Here is a 12,061-nt window from a genome sequence, read left to right as displayed (position 1 = left end):
ACAGTACAGCGGATTTCCTCAGTCAAAGTCAACTGAGGGAAGACGAGTGGTCCCTCAATCAGGAGGTCTTCCATCTTTTGGTCAAGAGATGGGGGTCTCCGGAGATAGACCTCTTCGCGTCCAGGGAGAACGCAAAAACACATTGGTTTTTCTCTCGGGGCAGGGGAGAGGGAGCAAGAGGGATAGATGCCCTATCCCAGAGCTGGCGATTCGGGATTTGTTACGCCTTCCCACCCCCAGCTCTTCTACCACTGGTCCTGAGAAAATTTCAGCTGGAGAACACCTCACTTATCCTTGTGGCACCCCACTGGCCCAAGAGGGCTTGGTTTTCGGTTCTCAAGCAACTGACCACAGAACCCCCTCTTTTTCTTCCTCTTCGAGAGGATCTCCTCTCGCAGGGTCCAGTTCTATGCCCACAGGTACACAGGTGGAACCTTGCGGTGTGGTTACTGAGGAGTCCTTGCTGAGGTCCAGAGGTTTTTCGGACAAACTGACTGCCACCCTTCTTAACAGTAGGAAGAAGGAGACGCGTTCTATCTATAGAAAAGTTTGGCTTCGTTTTAATACTTGGTGCCAGGAATTTTCCTTTCCAGCACAAAGCCACAAGTCCGTTCTAGAGTTTCTTCAGTGCGGAGCGGATAAAGGCTTGTCAGTGAGTACCCTTAAAAGCCAGGTCTCAGCCCTCAGTGTGTTTCTAGAGAGCCCTCTAGCCTCCAATCCTTGGATCATCAGGTTCTTTAGGGCCTTGTCCAGACAGAAACCTTCTCAGGGACCTCCCTTCCCCAAGTGGGATCTATCACTAGTTTTACAGGTGCTAACAGGGTTGCCCTTTGAACCCTTAGACAAGTGTTCGTTAAAGGATTTAACGTTTAAGACAGTCTTTTTAGTTGCAGTGACTACTGCCAGGAGGGTCAGTGAATTGGAAGCCCTGTCCATTCGTCCTCCTTTTTGTGTAATTTTTCCAGATCGGGTTGTTTTTAAAACCGATCAGGCTTTCCTTCCGAAAGTGGCTTCTAAGTTTCATAGAAGCCAGGAGGTTGTGTTACCTTCATTTTGTTCCAATCCCTCAGGTGAAAGGGAATTTAAGTTTAGTACACTAGATGTTAGGAGATGCATCCTACAGTACTTGGAGCTGACTCAGGGTTTTAGGAAGTCAGACTCTTTGTTTGTTTTGTTTTCTGGGACCAGAAAGGGACAAAAAGCGTCTCGGCGCACAATTGCTAGATGGCTTAGACTAGTTATTGGGCAGGCTTACTCCTTGACTGGTAGGGAAGTCCCTACAGGAATAAAGGCACACTCTACTCGAGCGGTGGCTACTTCTCAGGCTGAGAGGGCTGGAGCGACGCCAGATCAAATATGCAAAGCCGCAACTTGGTCCAGCTACGCCACCTTCGTCAAGCATTATAGAGTAGACTTGGTGTCAGCAGGTGAACAAGCCTTTGGGAGAAAAGTCTTGCAAGCCGTGGTCCCACCCTAATTTGTAAGTACTCGATTATCCTCTCAAGTTGTGGCTGTCCTGAAAGACGGATAGGGAAAAATGGAGTTACACTTACCGGTAACGTCCTTTCCAGTAGTCTTTCAGGACAGCCCTAGTTACCCTCCTGAAAAGTTGGAAGAATGGGTTTTTTATCCAGGAACATAGTATGATATTGATGTTTAAACTATGGATTACTAACATGTTCTTGTGTCTCCCCAGCGGACCGGAGTGCTCGTATAAAAACTGAGGTCTAGCAGGGGGAGGAGAGATTTTAAAGGCTGTGCAGTGTTTCCTAAGGAAGAGGAGGAGCCTATCTCTCAAGTTGTGGCTGTCCTGAAAGACTACTGGAAAGGACGTTACCGGTAAGTGTAACTCCATTTTTTCTGCATGTAAAAATGTGTAAACACTGTAAAATGAGTGGTGTTTAAAAAAACACCCAAAACTTATGTGGCAAAGGCTCAATGAATTACTTTGCCTTGTGTAGGGTATCCCATTTAAATGAATGGGCTGTAAAGGGGGCCTAATGGCAACCAATCAGAAGCCAGTACAGTTGCTATGGTTACTGCACTGAGTGACTAGACCCAACTGTCTGTACATCCTCAGACTTTAGAGACAAGAACATGGACACTCAGCGCAGTATCCCTAGTAACCAATCAGAGCCTGCCTTACATTGGTGTAAGGTCTCAGTGTGCTGAGTTCTGATGGGTGGCAGCACTGTGCTCCACTAAATAAGGTAGGTAGGGGTGTGAGTCAGTAAGTGGGCAGCCTGTGCTCACCATCCCTGTACACTGCCAGCCTGTGCACCCTCACACACGCGGACTTGTCTCTGACTGTCTCCCCAACCTCACGGTTCTCACTTCTTCCTAGTAGGTTTTACCTGAAGCCTGCCGGACTCTTCTTCCTCCTCCCAACTGTCCTCTGATGAGCGTTTCCTCCTGCCTGCCATCATCATGTCAGTGAGAAGAGAATCCGCGGGGCTGTGCTGGAAACTACACTTCCCAGCATTCAGCGCGGCACACTGAGCCATCCATAGAGATGACTGGGGGAGGCGTCTTGTGTAGCTTGTCTAAGCCAAGTGGACATGTTCCCCGCCCGAGCCGAGTGAACCTGCCCAAGCAGACCTGACCTAGCCCTGGCCTGAGCCAAGCAGATTCGACCCCCCCAACCGACCCGGAATACTCGCCCTCAATAAATTTTCACTTGCCAAATGCGAGCAGGTGAGTGAAAATTTTGAGGGCTGTTCCAAGGTATTTCTTTTTTTCAAAATTGTCATATTATCAGGTTATTTCTCACACACAGCATATGCATATCACACATTTCCCCCCAAAACACATTCTGCTATTCCTCCCGTGTGTGGCGATTCCACATGTGTGAGACTTTTACACAGCGTGGCCACATACAGAGACCCAACATGCAGGGAGCACCTTCACATGTGTGAGACTTTTACACAGCGTGGCCACATACAGAGGCCCAACATTCAGGGAGCACCTTCAGGCGTTCTGGAGCACCCAGGCCAATTCTGATATTTCTCTCCTACATGTAAAAATCATCATTTATTTGCTAGAAAATGACACAGAACCCCAAAACAATTTTCGTTTAAACACAGTTTTCATGTGTGGACGGGACTTGCGTATGCATTCGCTTCTGCATGCAAGCTCACGGGGACAGGGGGGCTTTAAAAAAATATGTTTTTTGGTGTTCATTTTACTTTTATTATTTATTTTGGCTTCCATCGTAGCTGTGAGTCAGTAGAAGCACCGGAGGGTGGCGGGAGGGGGGGCGTCCCCTCTCGCCTCCCATAAAAACGATCAAGTGGTAGAACAGCCGCTAGGATCATTCTTTTGGTGTAGGGAATCGTTGGCTGAAATAGTTGATATCTGAATGATGCCTGTAGCTGCACCCATTATTCAGATATCCCCGCACAAAGTCAAGGACGTCATATGACACCGGCGGGCAGGAAGTGGTTAAAACACTTTTTTTTAACACAAAGTTGTCCATTTATACAATATTTCTAACACATAGCATGTACATACCAAAAATGACATCCTAAAATAGATTCTCCTCCTCCTCCTGAGTATGGAGATTCCACATGTGTGAGACTTTCACGGCCTGGCCACATACAGAGGCCGAGTACAGCAGAGCATGGATGGATGAATGTGACTGCAGTTGTCACTGAGCAGCGCTGTGGGCACTACAGATCCAGCCCACAGCCCTGCTGCCATCGATCTCTCCCCCTCTCCTCTCACACTGTACCGATCGGTCCACAGAGGGGAGAGAGGAACCAACGTCTTGTCATAACGCCTGTTTGTTTACAAGTGATCGCTCTGTCTTTTCACAGAGCGATCATGTGGTAAATGGCCGCTATCAGTGATCAGCCATTTATGTGATCCGCGATGTGCCGGGTCCTCTGGACACAAACACTCCTGTGTGTGCGTCATTCTGGGAGGACGTCAATGTACGCCCTCCCAGAATTAACGAACCGCCCTGTAGCCGGCATTCGGCTATGGGCCGGTCGTTAAAGGGGTTGTAAAGGTAAAAAAATTCCCTAAATATCTTCCTTTACCTTAATGCAGTCCTCCTTCACTTACCTCATCCTTCCATTTTTCTTTTAAATGACATGTGTCTCAGGATTGCGGGTACAACCTGGTGCACACATCTGCTCATGCTGGTTTGTGACATCCCAGCCACACCTCCACTTGTGCGCTGAAAAGATCCAGTGGCCAGGAAGTGGAGTGTTGCCAGGACCTTGATCAGTGGCTGCACTGCATGTGAGCGGTGTGTTGGGCTGGTAAGGTCATCCTGCAGGATTGTGGTTATTTCCTGGATGGCTTGAGTATTAAATCTGAAGAGGCGATACACCTCTGCTTCCCCGATGGCCAAGACGTCTAATGGCGTTCGGTAAAAACGCTGCCGTGCCCTCCTCCTTCTCCTTCTAAGCGCCTGGGCGCACACTAGTTGTGCTATGACCATGCCTGCCCCTGGCATGTTGGCATACAGAAGTCTTGTCCTGCAAGTGTGGTTGCTGAGCTCGTCCGTAAGGGTGCTGCTAAAGCTGCTCTCCAGCTGACCTGCACACGTCTGGTGCAAAGTTGCCCCTGCTTTTATGAGGGGCAAGTTTACACCGGACGAACAGCTTACGCGCACCGCTCGTAGCCTGCGTCGGGCGGTCGTACGTTCGGGAATCTCCGTATATCCCTCATTTGCATATTTGATTATGAAATCAATGGGAGCGCTGGGCGTTCTCGGCGTAAATGTGCGCCTACGCTACGCCGGCGCACAAACGTTGCGCCGATCGAAACAAGACTAATTTCTGGAGTACCTGGTTCTGTGGGTACGGCGCACCGATACGACGGCGCATCTGTTCAATTGCGCCGCGCATATCAAGGTGCCCCGGCGTAACGCCTTTGAGAATCTGGGCCTCTCAGTTCTCTATCCGATGGAAGAAAAGTTCACTAAAAAGTGGACTATTCCTGCGGTAGATGCGGCCATTTCATGTGTTAATAAAACTCTGACTTGTCCGGTAGACAATATACCAATGTTTAAGGATCCTACGGATAAGAGATTGGAAACCTTACTAAAGACTTCCTTTGCTACGGCTAGGCCGGTAGTGCAGCCTGCGATAGCAGCTATAGGTATCTGCCAAGCTTTGAAGGACCAAACAAAGCAGGTCCTGAAGGATATCCTTGCTCAACAGGCTCGAGAGTTAGCCGACCTGCCTAGAGCTTTATGCTTCACGGTAGATGCCATCAAGGATTCTATCCATCAGGCCTCCCGACTTTCGCTCCTTTTGGTGCATATGTGGAGACTCTTGTGGTTAAAGAACTGGTCAGCTGAGACTCGTTGTAAAAGGCTGCTGGCTGGCTTCCCCTTTCATGGAGAAAGGTTGTTTGGAGAGGATCTAGACAGATATATCCAAAAAATCTTCAATGGGAAAAGTACTATTTTGCCAGTTAAAAGAAGTTTAGGGGTCCCGCTTTTAAGCGGCCAGCCTCTCTCCGGTCCTGGGGGAACCTCGGCCTCTATTCAGTATCGACGGCCTCCCGGACGGTCAGGTATGGGGGGGAAAGGCACAGAGTCAGACTCAGGGTAACAAGAGACCCTGGAACCGTAAGCCTGTCAAACCAGCCCCTAAGTCAGCTTTATGAAGGGACGCCCCCACTCACTCGGGTGGGGGGGAGACTTCAGTTTTTCTCAGGGACTTGGGAGGAGAGGGTCCTCGACAGGTGGGTCCTCTCCGCGGTCTCTCTGAGTTACAAACCGAGTGAGTGAGAAACTTATATAGCGCGACACATGCGAACTCAATTGCCTCTGGGCGCTTAGTATCCATTCCCTGAGTAAACTTTTTTGCCCTCAGAAGAGATGGGTTTTGATTTTTCTTCTGAAGGCCAAGTAGTTCACCTCCAGTCGGATGCTGGTTGGTAGAGCGTTCCATAGTCTAGGTCCTTGGACTTTTATCTGGCTTTGGGTATCTGGAGTAGATTTTGGTTGGTGGATGGCAGAATGCGATTGGGGTTGTGAGCTTTTAGTTTTTCGCATAGATATTGGGGGGGATTTCCTTGAACACACTTATGCATTTGACAGAGTGCATTGAAAGTGATTCTGTCTTTTACTGGCAACCAATGAAGGGATCTCGGTGAAGGTGAGATTGATTCCCATGTTTTTTTCCCAGTCACAAGTCGAGTGGCCGTATTTTGAATGACTTGCAGACGAGTGATTTGGTATTTAGGGAGTGCGAGATAGAGGGCATTTGCATAGTCCAGTCTGGAGTTGATAATTGTTCCCACCAATTGCTCAAAATAATAAGGAAAAAAAATAAGAAAAAAAAAAAACTCATTTTGTTCTTTTTTTCTTATTATTTTGAGCAATTGTCTTGTATACCCATGTTTTGTATTGTCTAAATTAAAATATTTATATTCTTAAATTTCGGTGCCTACAAAGTCCAATCTCTCTCAGTTTTAGACTTAACGTCTTCTTCTACATACCTACAGGAATGGCAGCAGGCAGGTGTGCTCTGAAGAGCTTCTTTTCCAAGCTGCTTCCGCTTGGAAAAGGAGTTGGGAAAATTAGTGGCCTCATTCGAGGCCGTACCGTATGCCCAATTCCACTCAAGGAAGTTGCAAGTGCCATTCTGTCTGCCTGGAACAAGAAGGTACAAGCGTTAGACTTCACAGAATCAGGGTAGAGGGGAAGCCAGTGATTCTTGTGGCCCCGAAGGTCCTGGTACACACTAATTGTGAGGATGTCGGTAGGGGATCCATGGACCCTCCCGCTCCATCCAGACTTGCTCTCACAAGGGCCGATATTCCAACCTTTTTTACGGTCGCTAAATTTAACGGTCTGCCGTTAAGCAGAGGGAAGAGGCTGCCTTGGCAGCTGCTTTGCCTGACTAAGTACCCTGAGCCTGGGTGAGAGAGGATGAGGACGGCTTGGTCATCCACTCTACCAAGTCTTTGGCATGTTGCGGCTCAATGCGGCCAGCTGCCGAAAAAAAAGGACGAGCATGTCCCACGGCCACGTGCTGATGAGGATGCACCGTGTACACGACCAGCACTGTTGCCTCTAGACGCAGAGCCTGCTTGCCCTCTTTTATCAGCTTGTGACTCTCTGCCTCTCCTTGTTGTCCTTCCAGACATACTAATGGCCTGCAGGGAGATGTAGCTGCACAAAATACAGACAATACTTGCTGATCACTGCCTGTGGTATTAATCTGAGAACACCAGCAAATCTCTTGACATAGCTTTAGGTGCACACTGTGCAGAGGACACAGACAGTACACCAAGTGAAAATACTGCAGCTAGCACAATCACCTGCCTGCCTGTCAGTATATTAGGAGGAGCGGATCTAGCTAAACTCAATACAGTGTATAAATATATATACAACACCTGGGATGCATATATATCCTCTACACACTGTAACTCTAGCTGACTAGCCTGCCTGCCTGCCCTGGCTTTGGCCAATTATGGCTCTCCGTTTTTTGCAAGCTGTGATTGGCCAAGCATGCGAATCATAGTGCATGCTTGGGCAATCATCAGCCAGCAATGCACTGCATTGCCGAAGTGAATTATGGGCCGTGACACGCCACTCGAATTTGGCGCGAACGGCCTATAACGTTCGTAATTCGAACGATCGAACATACGATGTTCGAGTCGCCGTGTGCTGCATGCGAGCGCACGGGGACAGGGGCGCTTAAAAATTATTATTATTTTTTATTGTTCATTTTACTTTATTTTATTTTTTATTGTTCATTTTACTTTATTTTAGTTCAACACTTATTTCCCCAAAAACTATTTTTTTTTATCACTTTTATTCCTTGTAATAGGAATATGGCATGACAGGTCCTCTTTACAGTGAGATGTGGGGTCAATAAGACTCGCATCTCACCTCTAGGCTGGAAAGCCTGAAATCCCCCCCCCCCCCAAAAAAAGATCCTGGCTTCGATCGTAACGGTGAGTTGGTAGAAGCACTGGAGGGGGGAACGTCCCCTCTCGCCTCCCGTAAGAACAATCAAGCAGCAGAACAGCCGCTAGGATCATTCTTATGGTGTAAGGCAGCCTTTCTCAACTAATGTGCCATCAGAGCTTTTCAGGTGTGCCGCGGGGACAGTGGAGAGAAGGCTGTCAGATGAGCCTGCTCTCCTGCCGAATTGTGAGAAGCTCTGTCTACTTCAAAAGTGAAAGTAAAGTGCAGAGGAGTGTGCTGTGCTCTCTACTTCCCCCTAGAGTGCAGTACCCGGCTGAATGAGGAATCTGGAGAGGTGCTGAGCTAGAAGCTAGATTTGTTTAAAAATGGCTTTATACATGTGTCTGTGTGTGTGCATGTATGTGTGTGTATGTATGTATGTGTGTGTGTGTGTGTAAGCATGTGTGTGTATGTTTCTTTTAATCCTGGACCCCCCCATTCCTGTACCATCATAATGGCTTTTGTAGGGCACAGATCGCTTTTCAAAAGCCTTTGACAGGCGGTAAAGAGGAATTATGTTGCCTCGTCACCACCTGTTTTCAGCCCGTAAATGCAGCATCACTACACCGCAACAGTGCAATGCACACAGTTGCAGTGCAGCCCCTTCGGTATATCTCCAGTTGCAGCCACAGCATGTAAACACCCTCAGCTGCTGCCTCTGCAGCTAAAGGTGGAGAAGTTGGGGGTGGTAAAAACAGCTCAACCATATGGTTTTACCGCCCCTATGACATGTGAACAAGCCCTTGGTTCACATCTGTGTAGCTGCATGAAGGGCAGTCCATTAATTTCCATACCCACAAAAATTCAGGAAAACAAGTCGCCAACCTTTTTTTCTTAAATTGCACTGCAGCAAAAGCACCCCACGTTTTCCAATGTGTGGGGGCGTCATTAAAATTTAATGGTACCCCTAAAGAGCAGAGCATTTGTCTGTGTGTCAGGAATGAGCATGATTTTGGGCGTGTTCTGCGACACACCGTAATGTGAACCAAGCCTTGGACTGGGGTGCCTCAAGACTGAAAATACTTTTTAAGGGTGCCCCAACTGGAAAAAGTTTGAGAAACACTGGTGTAGGGCATGGGTCTTCAAACTATGGCCCTCCAGTTGTTTAGGAACTACAATTCCCATCATGCCTAGTCATGTCTGTGAATGTCAGTGTGTTACAATGCCTCATGGGAAGTGTAGTTCTACTACAGCTGGAGGGCCGTAGTTTGAGGATCCCTAGTGTAGGGAATCACCAGCTGAAAAAGCTGATATCTGAATGATGCCTGTAGCTGCACCCATCATTCAGATATCCCTGCACAGAGTCAAGGACCTCATATGACGGCCGGCGGGCGGGAAGTGGTTAAAACACTTTAAAAAAAAAACACAAAGTTGTCCATTTATACAATATTTCTAACACATAGCATGTACATACCAAAAATGACACCCCCAAAAATAGATTCTCCTCCTCCTCCTGAGTACGGCGATACCACATGTGTGAGACTTCCACAGCCTGGCCACATACAGAGGCCGAGTACAGCAGAGAGTGCAGCCGGGTATGGCAGAGCATGACGCCAGTTTATTTACAAGTGATCGCTCCGTCATTTGATGGAGCGATCACGTGGTAAACGCCCACTATCGGGGGCCATTTTACATTATCGACGTCCTCCCAGGGGGTGCGATTCTAGGAGGACAACAATGTACGCACTCCCAGAATTAACAAACCGTCCTGTAGCCGTAAGTCGGCTATGGGCGACACTAACACTAAATATTTTCCACCACCCATACTGCTCACTGATTGGTAGGACGGGGACTGTGTGATAATCTTCCTTCTCTGTGCTGCAGACACAATTTATGTCTCTAGGCTGGATTTATGGAGATTCTGGGGATCAGCAAAAGGTTGATTTTCACCATAAATGTTGCTCTACCTAGACACCTGGGGTATGTGCTTTGGGTCTTCTGCCCCATGCCCGGGTCTAGCATGATCTCTGACAGAGCAATTCTCCCGGGATTACTTGTTCTGTTGTCTGATGTCTGTGCCGGGTGGAGGGATATGTCTGTATAGTCTCAGACCCAAGTCACTGAGTGCAGTCTCAGGAGATGGGAGGCAGCGGTGTGGGATCTCTGCAACTTGTCTCATGTAAACATTTAATATACCACTGATTACTGAATACCAATATTATGAGTCCTGACCCTTACACTGTATAATTTATATTAGGGTTGTCCCGATACCACTTTTTTAGGACTGAGTACAAGTATCGATAATTTTTTTCAAGTGCTCGCCGATAACGAATACCGATACTTTTTTTTAAATGTGTCCCCAAATGCAGCCATGTCCCCCCACAAATGCAGCCATGTCCCCCCACAGATGTGGCCATGTCTCCCCCCATATCCAGCCATGTCTCCCCCCATATCCAGCCATGTCTCCCCCCATATCCAGCCATGTCTCCCCCCCATATCCAGCCATGTCTCCCCCCATATCCAGCCATGTCCCCCATATGCAGCCATGTCTCCCCCCATATCCCCCATATCCAGCCATGTCCCCCCATATCCAGCCATGTCTCCCCCCATATCCAGCCATGTCCCCCATATGCAGCCATGTCTCCCCCCATATCCAGCCATGTCCCCCATATGCAGCCATGTCCCCCCATATCCAGCCATGTCCCCCCATATCCAGCCATGTCCCCCCATATCCAGCCATGTCCCCCATATGCAGCAATGTCTCCCCCCCATATCCAGCCATGTCCCCCATATGCAGCCATGTCTCCCCCCATGCAGCAATGTCTCCCCCCCATATCCAGCCATGTCCCCCTTATGCAGCCATGTCTCCCCCTTATGCAGCCATGTCTCCCCCCATATCCAGCCATGTCCCCCATATGCAGCAATGTCTCCCCCCCCATATCCAGCCATGTCCTCCATATGCAGCAATGTCTCCCCCCCCCATATCCAGCCATGTCCCCCATATGCAGCAATGTCTCCCCCCCATATGCAGCCATGTCTCCCCCCCATATCCAGCCATGTCCCCCATATGCAGCCATGTCTCCCCCCCATATCCAGCCATGTCCCCCATATGCAGCCATGTCCCCCTTACCTGCATCCCGCTGCCGCCGACATCCCGCCGCATCCCCGCTGCCGCCGACTGGTTAATACGCGTGGGGAACATTACAGCTTTCATTTGAATAGCTGTAATGATTCGCGCTGCGTATAGACACTCCCCCTTGCTCGGGATTGGACAGTTCACCCGAGCAAGGGGAAGTGTCTATACGCGGCGCGAATCATTACAGCTATTCAAATGAAAGCTGTAATGTTCCCCGCACGTATTAACCATTCGGCGGCAGCGGGGATGCGGCGTAACGGCGGCGGCGGGGGGAGAGTATTCTATTTCAGTATCGGGGGTATTTGCGGGAGTACGAGTACTCCCGCAAATACTCGGAATCGGTCCCGATACCGATACTAGTATCGGTATAACCCTAATTTATATTGTACATTACATACTCCTGACCCCTGCACTATATACTATATATTGTACATTACATACTCCTGACCCCTGCACTATATACTCTATGGTGTACATTACATACTCCTGACCCCTGCACTATATACTCTATGTTGTACATTACATCATTCTGATACTATATAGTCCTATCTGTTGTATCTAATACAATATGTTGTACATTACATAGTCCTGACTTCTGCTCTCTCCCCTCTACCCACTGCTATATATACACATAGGCCCAGATTCACGTAGAGCGGCACATCTTTAGACCGGCGTAGCGCATCTCATATGCGCTATGCCGACATAAATCAGTGAGGCAAGAACAGTATTCACAAAGCACTCGCTCCCAAACTTGCGTCGGCGTAACGTAAATTGGCCGGCGTAAGCCCACCTAATTCAAAGTAGTAAGGTAGCGGGCGTGATCTATTAAAATGAAGCATGACCCCATGCTAATGAAGGGCCGAACGAACGGCGCATGCTCAGAATCACGTTGCATATACTCCCTAAGATACGACGGCTCCATGCCTACGACGTGAATGTAACCTACGCCCAGCCCCATTCACGTACAACTTAAATAAACGACGTACAATACGACGGCTGTTCCGACGTCCATACCCTAACATGACTTACCCCTGCTTTATGTGGGATAA

The sequence above is a fragment of the Rana temporaria genome (assembly GCF_905171775.1).
Source record: "Rana temporaria chromosome 4 unlocalized genomic scaffold, aRanTem1.1 chr4a, whole genome shotgun sequence".
NCBI lineage: Eukaryota > Metazoa > Chordata > Amphibia > Anura > Ranidae > Rana > Rana temporaria.
This window is presented reverse-complemented; position numbering follows the sequence as displayed.